The 13,167-nt window shown below is 38.9% G+C and overlaps 1 protein-coding gene across 1 annotated transcript in view; it reads right to left on the bottom strand.

Moving 5' to 3' along the window:
- UBAC2 (UBA domain containing 2) overlaps positions 1-13,167 on the bottom strand; it is a 157,253-nt gene that overhangs the window by 143,591 nt on the left and 495 nt on the right. The gene's annotated exons all lie outside the window — the stretch shown is intronic.

Genomic DNA, 13,167 nt, shown 5'->3' with positions numbered 1-13,167 from the left:
AGTGCGGCACGTGTAAGTGTGACAGCTGGGCCAGTCAGCCCTTCCACAAAAACCCACCCCCAGACATACGCTCACATTCTTTCTCACACCTAGTCATTCATTCGACCACCCTAGCTGGAAAAAGGTTTGGTCCTCAAAATAAAAACCAAGAAATGCTCTCCAAAGAAACGGAGTAATCTACTCAGGGAGGACACGGAGAGTGTCGGAGGTCTGAGAAAAAGTAGAGAAGAGCTCGGGGCAACTTTAAACGCCCAAAGGAGATGACAGCCTGGGTAACAGGGAAGGGGTAGGGGATAAGAAGAAGAAGGGCAGCTTTACTCAGGAGTAAATTTCAGTAAAAGCCAAGCCCGCCTAACTCAGCAGACGGCAGGGGATTTTCACTGTCTTTTGCCCTCCACCTGCTCTCCACCTCTGCGCTCACATGGAAACCAGCCTATGTACATGCTCTGCAAACCTGAACAGAACCTACAGTCAGCCCTACCTTTTATGGTCTGGGCCTCTTGGGGACAAAGTCCTACCCACAGATAAAGAGGAAACCCACACCAGCGACTTACGAATCCAGTCTGTCACTACATGGTAAGTACAAGAATGGCCAAGCAAGTATCCATGAAGCTCACCACCAGAGTCCTCTACACAAAACAGATTACTCCAGGAGAGATGCCAGGGAAAAAGAAGAATCCAAAAACAAAATGATGCAAGATTCAAGAAATAGCAGTAATGGAGTGTGACATTAAAAGCAGTAAGAGGTATCAAAAGAAATTAAGAGACTCCCTGAAACAGCACAAGTTTTCTGACCTAGAGCTGTATTTCTTCCTTTCAGGACTCCAATCACACACATATCCTGGTTCTACAATAAATATACAATCATAAAAATGTAAATATAGCTGTTGTTTTGATTTCCTACACAAAAATCAACTTATAGACAAAGCATAGAAGGCTTAATTATCATTACAGAAGACTGTAAATACACACAACATATATGTACCACATAAATCAGGAATTAGAGTACACACGTTCTTCGGCTACTTTCTTATTTTCATAGTGGAGTCTACTGATTGTACCAAAAATTGATAAATCAAAATAAAGGGGGGGATTTTGTCCATTATAATTATAAAGGCAACCACTTATAAGAGGTAACCAAACCAAAACTAAAAAATGGAGAGGTTGGAGGTATGCAAATTCCTCATCTTTCATTATGGAGAATCTATAAACAGAAGCTGTAGTTGACAAATCAAGAGGCATAAACTCATCATTTAAAGCCATAATTGTAGAAGTAAAGAAAAAGTAACTTAAAAAGTGATTAATCCTAGTGAGAATTCGTATCATATCCTTACTTTTTTTTTTACCATATGCATATATTACTCTTAACGTAACACACACACACACACACACACACACACACACGACACACACACCAGGATTCATAGGGAAAAACAATCTAAAACAGTATCCTCCAAACTTGCTGAAATTGAGAAAAAGAGAATTTCACATTTCACTTTCTGTCCTTCAGGGTTATTTGAATTTGTATCAGCAGTACACATTATTTTCATAATTAGAAAAAATAAGATACAAAGAATGTTAGATAAATATTTAACAGATATCAGGAGGCCTATGACTTGATAAAGGAAAGAATGAAATTGGCCAAATAAAATTTATGAGCTAAATCCCTTTACTTATTTAAGAATTTCTTATTTATGAATGAAAAACTTTATATGAAAAAATTTCATAAATAAAATCAAAATCTAACAAGTGGCTTAAATATCCATAATATACACAAAGACAAAAGCTAATACTGTTAAAAGGCCTTTACAAATCAATTTAAAAAATACTAATGTTCCAATAGAAAAAAAATGGCAAAGGACATAAACAGTCAAATCAGTTTGAAAGATATATTAAAATGGCCAATAAATACGAAAGAGGGATCAAAGTTCACTTTCCCAGGCATTCAAAGAAATACAGATTAAGACAACAATAAAATGTCATTTATTAATCTCTCAAGTGACATAAATTATTTTAAATTATCAAGTTCAACTATTACAAGAGTTTGGTGAGAAAGATATGTTCTTAAATTGCTGAAATGTATAAAGTAAACATCCTTTTTGGAAGAATTTGGCTATACTGATCAAGAACTTTAAAATGTTCCTATTCTTTGACCCTGTAATTATACATCTGGACCATTTCTTTAGGATTTATAAAAGATGTGATCAATAACTTAGTTATAAATACGTTCACCACAACACTGTTTATATGGGGAAATACTGAAGAAAACCATTTTAGTATAGTAACATATTATAATCCTTTAAGGTCATGATTCTGCATCTGAGATAATGTTGGGGGGCACAACAAAATGCACATTTGAATGCCATTTCTGTGTAAAACCACATATACATACATGTGTGAATGTATATGTATATACATACTTGTGTGTACGTATATGTATATGTGTGTCTGAGAGAAAGAATGCATAGGTAAACACTTGCATGGAAAGTCTAAAAGAGTAAGCGCTAAACTATCAACGATGGTTATTTAGGTGGGGGAGTAATTATATGGAATTATTCCTTTCTACATTATGTATTTGTGTAATTTATTATTTCAACAAGCATGTTTCAGTTTTGTCATAAGGCAAAAGAAAAACTATGTTAAAAGTCAACTTTGGACATTATTAATGTTCAAAGGAAAATTCATTTAAGAAGGTTAAATGAAAAAAGCAGAATATGCAACTGTATGTAGGCCCAATTTTGCTTTTAAAAATGTTTATATACATCCATACATCCACATGAAAAAATTTCACAATATCAATATGTAAACAGGGATACAGTCTGGGCAGTACAAAATGAAATTTATCTTTTTTCTTAATATTTTATTTCCCAAATTTTCTACAATGAAAACCATCCCCAATAAATCTTAGAAACAGAGTTAATAAAGTTAAATTTCTCTGTAGCAGGGTTTGCTAAGGGTCCTGGAAGTGCCAATTTGTACTGTCAATCTTTAAAAACCAATATGGCAGACAACATTAGGGACATACCTGGTTAGCTACAGAACTCTTTCCAAATATTAATACAGTATATTACCTGAATTTTCACTTTCTTTGGTTTTAGTTACAAGTGGTTAACTGTGGTCTGAAAATATTTAATGAAAAATTCCAGAAATAAATAATTCACAAGTATTCAATTACCAGCCATTCTTAGCATGATGAAATCTCGTGTCCCACTCCGCCCACCTGGGACTTGACTCCTCCCTTTGATCAGCGTCTCCGCGCTGTATACTCTCCCCCACCCTTAGTCACCATCTTGGTTATCAGATCCACTATGGCAGTATCACAGTGCTTGTGTTCAAGTAACCCTTATTTTATTTAATAATGGTCCTAAAGTGCAAGAGTAGTAATGCTGACAATTCTGATATGTCAATGAAAAGCCACAAAGTGCTTCCTTTAAGTAAAAAGGTGAAAGTTCTCAACTTAAGAAAAAAAATTGTATGCGGAAGTTGCTAAGATCTATAGTAAGAACAAATCTTCGGTTAAATTGCGTAATTTATCAATTAAACTTTATCATGGGTATGTATTATATGAAAAAACAGTATATATATGTATATATGTATATATACATATATGTATATATACGTACATATATATGTATATATACGTACATATATGTGTGTCTGAGAGATATATATATCGCCATGGTTTAAGGCATCCACTGGGAGTCTTGGAACATATTCCCCGCAGATTAGGGAATACGTTCCCGTGCTCTTTCCACTGTTTCGTGCTACATTCAAGGGACTAACATGTCTAAGCACTGGCAAATTGCTGAGAACAATGGCAATACAACTTATAAAGTCTTATGAAACATGTCTGGGAAACAGAATCATGATTTAAATGGTTAAATTATAATTCTCATTTATAATCATAATTTAAATGAGGGTTAAAACTTAAGCAATGTCCAGCATGGTGACTATAGGTAATAATACTGTATTGTATACTTGAAATTTGAAGTATTTTCACTACACACCCGCACACACACACAAAAAACTATGTGAGGTGATGAATATGTTAATTAGCTTGACTACAGTAATGATTTCATATCACATTGTAAACTGTAAGTATATACAATTTTTATTTGCCAATTATACCTTAATAAATTTGGGTTTAAAAATAAACTTAAAACAATTTTTTAATTAAAAAAAAATTTAGATCCTCACAGTACCAGTACAAAAAAACACTTCAAAAATGCTATACAGTAAATCATTTACAAGATAATTTTTATCAGGTTGTACCTATTAAAATTCCACAGAAATGTATTTTTAAAGTAGCTTGATTTAAGGTAGGTTCCACCTTCATTACTAAAACTGATATTGAGACAAGTTTGGAAAAGTTGGAGAAGATAACTCGACAAGTATGGGAAGAAACAGGAAAATAGAAGAACACGTAAATAAAAATAACTATAGCACATTAATTACTAAAAAAAGATCTGAATTGAGACACAAAACATCTCTACTGAAAGCAAAACTGTAGCTTGGCTCTGATTTAGGAAGAAAGAGGGAGACTGGTGGTTGGAAGTCATCAGAAGGAAAGCAGTGGAGCACATGAGTCAACAGCTGCAGGAATCAGAAGGGGAGGAAAGAACAGCAACTTGCCAGGACACAGTAATGCAGTTTTCAATGACTGAGAAATAAGCTCCAATGCTAACCTGAGCTATTACATTCATCATAAGCCTATGAATATCTCAGTGGTCAAGGGAGAGAAACGTAAATGAACTTTAAGTCTGAGAAGCAGTAGTTTGCATTAGCTCAGAACACAAAATATGGGTGCAGAATGTCTGGGGTTCAAATTCTAGTCCTGTTCCTCAGTAGCTATGTCATCTTGGGAAAGTTACCTAAATGCCTGTGCCTCAGTTTCCTCATCTGCAAATTGGGGAGCACCAACCTCATTCTTCAAGAATAGAATACTAAGTAAATGCCGATGACAAAGGATAAAAAAGCAGAATATACAGAGCTTTATGATTACATTTTTAAAAGTCTGTTGTGTGATTTAAAAAGTTACAAAATAGTATTCCAATGTGATAAATTTATTTTTATTTACTTGGATATTTATTTTTACACCGGAAAAAATATGAAGATAAACACCAAGATGTCAATAAATGCTATTTTTATTTCTTCCAACTACTTTTCCATATTTCAGAACTTTCTTTGATGAACACGTATTTATTTTATAATAACAAAATCAGTTAAAACAAGAACATAAATGTACAAGTGAAAAAAGGATGAAAATTAACTGAAATGCTAAACAGTGTTTTTTCTATATCTTCCAGACTTTCTATGTGGTTCACCTTTTAGATTGAAAAGAAACATTGTTTTAAAAAGCATCATCCCTCAGGCTTGTCCTTCCCTAGTTAATACTTGTCTCCCCTTCTCAGCTAAAATCCGTTGTTTTTAAACTTTTTTATTAAAATATAAATGACATATAACATATTAGCTTCAGGTGTACAACATACTGACTCAATATTTGTAGAGAATGTGAAATGATCACCACCATTAGTCTAGCTAACATCTGTCACTTTACAGTTAAAAAAAGTTCTCTTGTGATGAGAACTTTAAAAATGTACTCTTAGCAACTTTCAAGTAAGCAACACAGTATTTATTACTCAACATAGTCACCATGCTGTACATTACATCCCTATGACATTTACTTCATAACTGTAAGTTGGTACCTTTTGACCCCCTTCACCCATTTCTCCCACCCCTAACCACCCCCCATCTCTGGCAACCACCAGTATGTACCCTGTATCTATGAGCTTGGTTTATTCATTTGTTAATTCCACATCTGAGATCACACTATGTGTGTCCTTCTCTGACTTATGTCACTTAGCATAATGCCCTCGAGGTCCATCTGTTGTCAGTGGACACTTGGGTTGTTTCTGTATCTTGGCTATTATAAATAATGCTGCATGAACATAGGGGTGCATATACCTTTTGTAGTGTTTTTGTTTTATACAGATAAATACCCAGAAGTCAACTGCTGAATCATGTGGTAGTTCTATTTTTAATTTTTGAGGAACCTCCATACTGTTTTCCATAGTGGCTGCACACAGTGACATTCCCAACAACAGCACACAGGGGTTCTTTTCTCCACATCCCTTGACACTTGTTAGTTCTTGTCTCTTTGATAACAGCCATTCTAACAGGTATGAGGTGATATTTCACTGTGGTTTTGTTTTGTATTCCCCTTATGGTCAGTGATGTTGAGCATTTTCTCTTGTATCTGTTGACCATCTGTATGTCTTCTTTGGAAAAAATGTCTATTCAGATCTTCTGTCCATTTTTAAATTGGATTATTTGTTTTTTTGCTATTAAGTAGTATGAGTTCTTCATATATTTTGATATTAACCTCTTATCAGATATATGATTTGCAAATCTTTTCTCCCATTTAGTAGGTTGCCTTTTCATGTTGTTGATAGTTTCCTTTGATGTGCAGAAATTTTTAGTTTTATATATTTTTGCTTTTGTTGCTTCTGTATTTGGTGTCAGATTCAAAAAATCATCACCAAGATCCATGTCAAGAAGCTTACCACCTATGCTTTCTTCAAGAGTTTTATGGTTTCACGTTTTACATTCAAGTCTTTAATCTGTTTGAAGTTAATGTTAGTGTATAGTGTAAGATATGTAGTAGACCAGATTCATTCTTTTGCATGTAGCAGTCTAGTTTTCCCAACACCATTTATTGAGAGACTATCCTTTCCCCATTGTATAATTTTGCCTCCTTTGTCATAAATTAATTGACCATATATGTGCAGGTTTATTTCTTGAATAGATAGTATTTCCTTGAGAGTTTCAAGGATATACTCCCCTAAAATGTCAGCAATGTGGGAAAGAGCTTATCCCCAAAAATCAAGTGTTAAAGGCACTTTGCTGGGCTTGGGCAACCCAAGCCTACTGAGTTATACTGAGTTAACCCTTTAATGCTACAAAGAACGAAATTAGAGCAGAAATAGATATATTCTAAAGTCACCTTTAAAGAGGCCAGCCAAATGATTCTTGGCTCACAAAACAGAAACTCAATTAAAACAAGATAATAAAATGGTAGTTTCCATGAAGGTGCCAAGGATTGTTGTATACCAAAGGGAGGCTCCACATCAAAATGCGGAATTTATAAAGAAAACGAACCAAAAGTAGTGCCATGACTCAGACTCAATCCAATTATGAATATAAAGAGAATGGAACAGTGAGAGTTCTTTATTGTGAAGAGAGGACATTATGAAGATTTGTGGAGTGAACTATCCAAGTGTTTTGAGTACAACCAGGCCCTCACATCAAGCTGAGTGGGGGGCTCAATGGGCCTATTCAATGAGCTAAATATGTGACTCCTGTAGTTGGGGTACAGTGGATTTCCACCGTGGGAAATCTAGAAAACATAAGGAGGGGAAGCCATGCTACTCACGGAGGTCAAAATGCACAAAACAAGGCAAAGAATTAGTAATTCCAGCAGAGCAGAGATGGGCCACATGCAAGGACCAACAGGGGGGCTCACTTTTGGTTCAATCCAATAGTGCCCCAAACAGGCCAAAAGGACTCCAGGAAGAGGAAGTTGTAGATGATCTAAGTTCCTGGGAGCTAAGGCAGAGTCACCAAATAAAGCCCACAAGCGTAACGATGCACCCACCCCTCCAGGTCAGGGGAGTAGCTGGGACAGGAGTTTCTCAAGAGTCGCTAAAGCGCCCACAAGACAGAGTCAGCTTTAATGATGTACCAGGCTCAGAGAGCTACATAAGAACTATTTTAGTTCCACACTATTCCTCCCTCCTCCCACTCCATGCAATCTAGAAGCCAGTAAGGTCAGAAACAGGAAATCTGAGGGACAGAGGGGGAACACAAAAAGAGCAGAAGCCAATCACACTCCTTTCTTTCCCAGCAGGTAGATGCCAACTATAAGTCTTTAACTAGGAGAAAGAGGAGAAAAAGTCTTACCCTTCAGTGAAGACAAGTGTTGAATAAAATACTGAACTGGATACTGTCCATTTTTAAATTGAACCTGTATTTTGTGACTTCTGTTACCTAAGATTACAGCCACTTGAATGTGCCTTTTGTCTTTTATTTACTACAGAATCCCACACACCTAGAAGTGTAGCTGGCTCAAGGAGTGCTCATTAAACAGCTCTTAAATCAAGAACTTGAAAAGCGAGCCAAGTATGTACCTTGAACAGAGCCACAGTGGGTGACCATCAAAGAGTAGCTCATTGACTGCAGAGGGCTAAAGAGTGAAGGAAGGGGAAAAAGGGAAAAGGGAAGATGCCCTTTCACAAAGCTTGGTTGGGAAGAAGAAACAAAGTGGTCAGCAGTTGGAAAGGTTCAGGATAGGGTCAATAGAAGCGTTCCGCTTTTGCGTTTTTAAGACTCAGAAGAAGAATCCAATTGAAAACATTTAACTCTGAGCAGGAGCTTTACACATATTAACTCTTAATCTTCATAACAACCCAATGAAATAGATAATATTACCTCCTTTCCACAGATAAGGTATCTGAAGTACTCGGGGAGTTTCTGAAGAGCCCACTAAGGCACCCACAGGAGAAAGCATCGGCTTGAACCACTTGTCAGGCTCTTTCTCAGAAGAGACAAGGAAGGAGTGGCACTTTGGAAAAGGCAGCAAGTATGAGTCAAGAACAGGTCGGGGGTGAGCCTCATTTAGGAGAAGGTTCTTGATTCTTCTAGATTGGGGGAAAGGAACAAAGTTTGTATGCCCGACAAACTCTTACTCATCCCTCAAAAATCAGTTCAAGAACCACCTAAAGAAATCTTCTTTAACAATTGTTCAAGTGTGGGTATAGACAAGTTAGGGAGCGGCTGTGTGCAGGTGACAGCCCGAATTTTTCGGATAGGTTGAGTGAGATGGTTAGAGATGGAATAGTCTTGAGGACAGGGATAAAAGGGGAAGAGCATAGGGAGATGACCAAGTCCAAGCAATGGAACAGCAATCGTGCATGATTTTGCTTGGATTAGACACCATACATTAGTACGAGGAGGGCAATTTGCTAGATGAGCACAGCAGGAGAGAAGCACCAGTTCTGAGAGTCCTGATGAAAACACAACTCAGGGAATTAACTATGGGTTCCAGGCTGGATATAAAAGATGCTAGAAATGGGCTGTAAATTGGAGACAATGAGGGGATCAAGAGTCTGGCGCTCAGATTCATGGTGATGAAACACAGTGAAGAAGCCGTGGGAGTTTGTTTACAACAAAAGAGAGCAAAGTAAATTGGACTGCAGGCAGAAGACAGGTTTCCCCTGAAGAAACACCCATCTCTGCCTGCTCTGCAGTCTCCTCTTTCTTGCAATCCCTTAAATATTGGAATTGCTTAAAGTTCTGTCCTCCCCCTTCTAACTCGACGCACTGCTTCTACTGTCCTCATTCACATCCACGGCACAACTCACCTAACTACTCGTGTCCAGTCCAGCTCCCTCTCTCTAAGTCTCCTAGGTATTCCCAGCTGGACTTTACAGACCTCTCAACATGAAACATGCCCAAACTTGAACTCACTTTCCCCAAAAACGAGCCTCGTTCAACACATTACCTGTCTTAGTCGCACGGTAACACATCTGCTCCCCAAAGTCACTTCAACACCTTTCTCTCCCACACTCCACCAAGCTTTACTGACACAATCTACCCACTTACACATCTTTAGCATCCTTTTTCTCAGTCCTGTCCATTCTCACTGCTACTTAAAGTAGTAGTAATTAAAGTACTGGGGCCTTCAGCAACTCCCTCTAACTGTTCACCTGCTGGCCACCCTCTTGCCTTGACCGAAATCTGTCTGTCCATTCGAATCTCCCTGGGATGACATCTGATACCTACATTAGCCCTTCGGAATCTGACTCCATGGGGATGGGACCCAGGAATCGAGACACTCAGAAAACTCCACAGTTGCTTTTTTTTTGCAGCCAGGACACAGACAGCATATGGAAAACATGGTTCCCATCGCCAATATTCTCTCGTCTTCCCTCCTGTGACAACGCGAAGCATTCTTGACTTGTACTCAACATCGTAACCTGCTTCTCCATCTCAGATTTTGCTCCATCTTTCATTCCTGTCTACATCACTGAAGAGGAGGAATCTTGGCTACTCTTCAGCCTTCTTCCCAGGTTCCCCCTCCTCTCCTTGTTCAAGTTCTGTCCTCAGTTCTCTTCTCACCTGCCCTCTAGATGACTTCATCACACATCTCTTAGGAACTGCTCACTCCAGCTGTAATCAACAATCCTCAAATTCATTACCTCCTGCCTCTTTGCCAGGCCTTGCCCAGGCTATGGCCCTCATGGAGAACCTCTTCCCACTTGTATATCTAACAAACTCTTCCTCATTCCTCAAAAATCAACTCAAATACTGCCTACATTGACAAGTTTTCTTTAACAACTGTGCTTTCCCCCTCCATCATGCCAACTCCTCAAATACCCACAGCACCAAGTATATAAGTTGTTTCATTTCTTCTGAAAATTTTTCCCCACGAGACACTGAACTCCTTGTCTCAGTGGGAACTATACATGGAATACATTAGAGGTGAAATTAATGTTGGTTGAGTCCACTGTTACATAGTGAATATACTAGAATGTGAATAAGTAATGGGAACACTTATTAATAAATGTAATAAATGATAAATCTATTACACAAAGTTGACTTGTAGCATTGATCTATAAGCAAGGAATGTAAAATATGTCATGAACACTTTACTACACATTTTTAACCAGTCATCATTGTATGACTGGGCAAACAGCAATATAGTTTCAAAGACTTGATCACAAATGCCCTTCCCTTGATTTATTGCCCTGGTGGCCCCTGCTTTGTTTAGTACCTTGAAAATGCCCTGCTGTGCCTGTTTGAGTCTTTGTGCTTGCAGTTCCCTTTCTGAAAAATGCATGTTTTCCAACAAACTCTGACATGGCTGGCTCCTTCTCACCATTGGGGTCTCAGCTCAAATGTCACCTTCCCAGTTATCCTCCCTGACCACAAATGCTAAGGTAGTAGTCCACCATAACCTGCCATTACCCTCTTACTTTGTTTCACGACGCTTATCACTATGTGAAATCACATTAATTATTTGTTAACCTGTTTGATGTTGGTCTCCTTTATCTTGCTTACCACTTTACCTTCTGTACACAAACAGTGCGTGGCTTACATGGGTACTCAACAGACACTTGCTGAATGGATAAAGGAAGGGGGAAGCAAGTATAACACTAAAATATCATTACCTACTAGTCACAAAATGTGGGAAACATGCAGGTGATAGGAAATGGCAGATTCTTCTCTCAAAAAGAGAACCTAATTCACCACCCATGGGGGCAGAAGTAGGCAGATTATTCTTTATCAGGATACTTAACCAGGATCAGAACTCTAACTTACCAAAGAGCCATACTTCCTATCTAAAGAAAATCACTTCCCTCTAGTCTTGCAAAGAAAAATTTTAAAGCAGGTTAACTGTTTACACCCGGACTTGCCAAAAGACCAGTCCTGGAAAAACTGTGCGTAAACTCCACTGTAAACACTGGGACCAAGACTTGTTTAATGTAGCATTCCCAGCACCTAGCACAAGTTTTGGCCCACAGCAGATGCCCAGAATATTTGTTAAATGAGCACATAAGATATGATCTTCTGAGGAATGGCCATCCCATCAACTTACACTGCAGATACTTTATTTTAGAAACAGGGCAAGAAAGCTAAGGAGGAGCCCTTGGCCTAAGCCTCTTCCTGCGAAACAGTTTGGTTCCTAGAATTCAATATTCATCCACCCTGTGCCACAGATAATTAAGTATTACCTTACCCAGAGTCACCATGTATCAAATTTTATATACTTTGCCCATAGGCTAACACAGTAATCAGCAACAGATTTCACTTGCCTTTTTAACTTTTCATATGTATTTTGGTCAGCAAGGAAGGATAGCTCAAAATGCTGAAAGAAAATAAACTGAAGCACTCTACCATTAATTTCATATCCACCAGTGTATGGTTCACTGTGTGAAAATGCCATCACCTTCCTGACTGTCAGTTTTATCAACAGTCATAATGTTCTCTACCCAAAGGTAGTTTTGGGCAGAATTAATTAGGTAGTACATAGTTGTAATTTACTCTGTGTCCAATTCTTGAAAGATGCCATGAATCAAATTATGAAACAAGGGAAATCATAAATATATTAAGCCCACTTCAAAACCTGAGAAGTTGAGAAGTGAGGAAGATTTATAAGTGTGCCTGTGGCTCTGAGACTAACTCTCACACTAATATATGTATTCTCAAAAAAACGTTCCAAACATTCACAACAGACCCTTAATATTTGCATATGTCAACTGCTTTTGTACTCTGGCAAGATTAACTCCACATGTATAAATATATGAGCTAAACAGTGTGACAAGCAATTGCAAAATTATAGCTGTTCAAACAGTTCTCTGTGGGCTGTTATCAGTGCCTAATCTCAGTACTGTTTAGTTAACAGACAGTACGCCTTACTACAAGTCAATTAAACAATTTCAGTGAGAAAAAGTTGTTTAAAAAGGCGATCTAGGTACATCGCTGCCCTCTATCTGCTGACCACCGCTGACACTCAAGTCAAGTATCTAGCAACATGGAACCCTAAGGTCCGCGCTTTCTTGCCACACGGCTTCCTAACTTCCTTCCACTTTAAAGTACTTTGATCAGTTTTCGTTTGTCTAAAAACTCTTACGTGAGACTGACAGGCAGAAATCGAAGTAGACCTGAGATCAGCTGTTGAACCAGAGGTTGCACTTTTACACGTGAGGGAGAGCCCGTTGGTCCCTCGTTAGCCTAAATGAATGGAGCAAGGTGACTAGGAACGGGCCGGCTGCCAACCTCGCCTCCAGCAGGACGGCCGCTCCTCTGGGCCTGGCACACGCACCGCTGAGGACAGGGGCCGGGCCAGGACACCACCGGCCCCACCCTGACGCTAACTGCCCACCTGCCACAGTCCCTAGGGCACCTGAGCATCGAACCTGGGGCTGATAGGTGGAGGGGGCAGGGCTGGCGGCGGGACTCAGTCCCCATTCGCCCCCGCAGGCTGAGGTGGGGGCGGTGCCCGTCGCCCCCCATGGGCAGGCAGCACCGAGAGGTGTGGGCGCCGGGATGGAGGATCGGCCCCCAAACGTCCTGCAACCCGAAGGCCCCCGCTGCCTCCAGCCTCCT

Source organism: Rhinolophus sinicus, linkage group LG04, assembly GCF_036562045.2.
Source record: "Rhinolophus sinicus isolate RSC01 linkage group LG04, ASM3656204v1, whole genome shotgun sequence".
In the NCBI taxonomy this organism is placed as follows: Eukaryota; Metazoa; Chordata; class Mammalia; order Chiroptera; family Rhinolophidae; genus Rhinolophus; species Rhinolophus sinicus.
The sequence above is the reverse complement of the archived record's forward strand: the minus strand, read 5'-3'. Positions and strand labels throughout refer to the sequence as shown.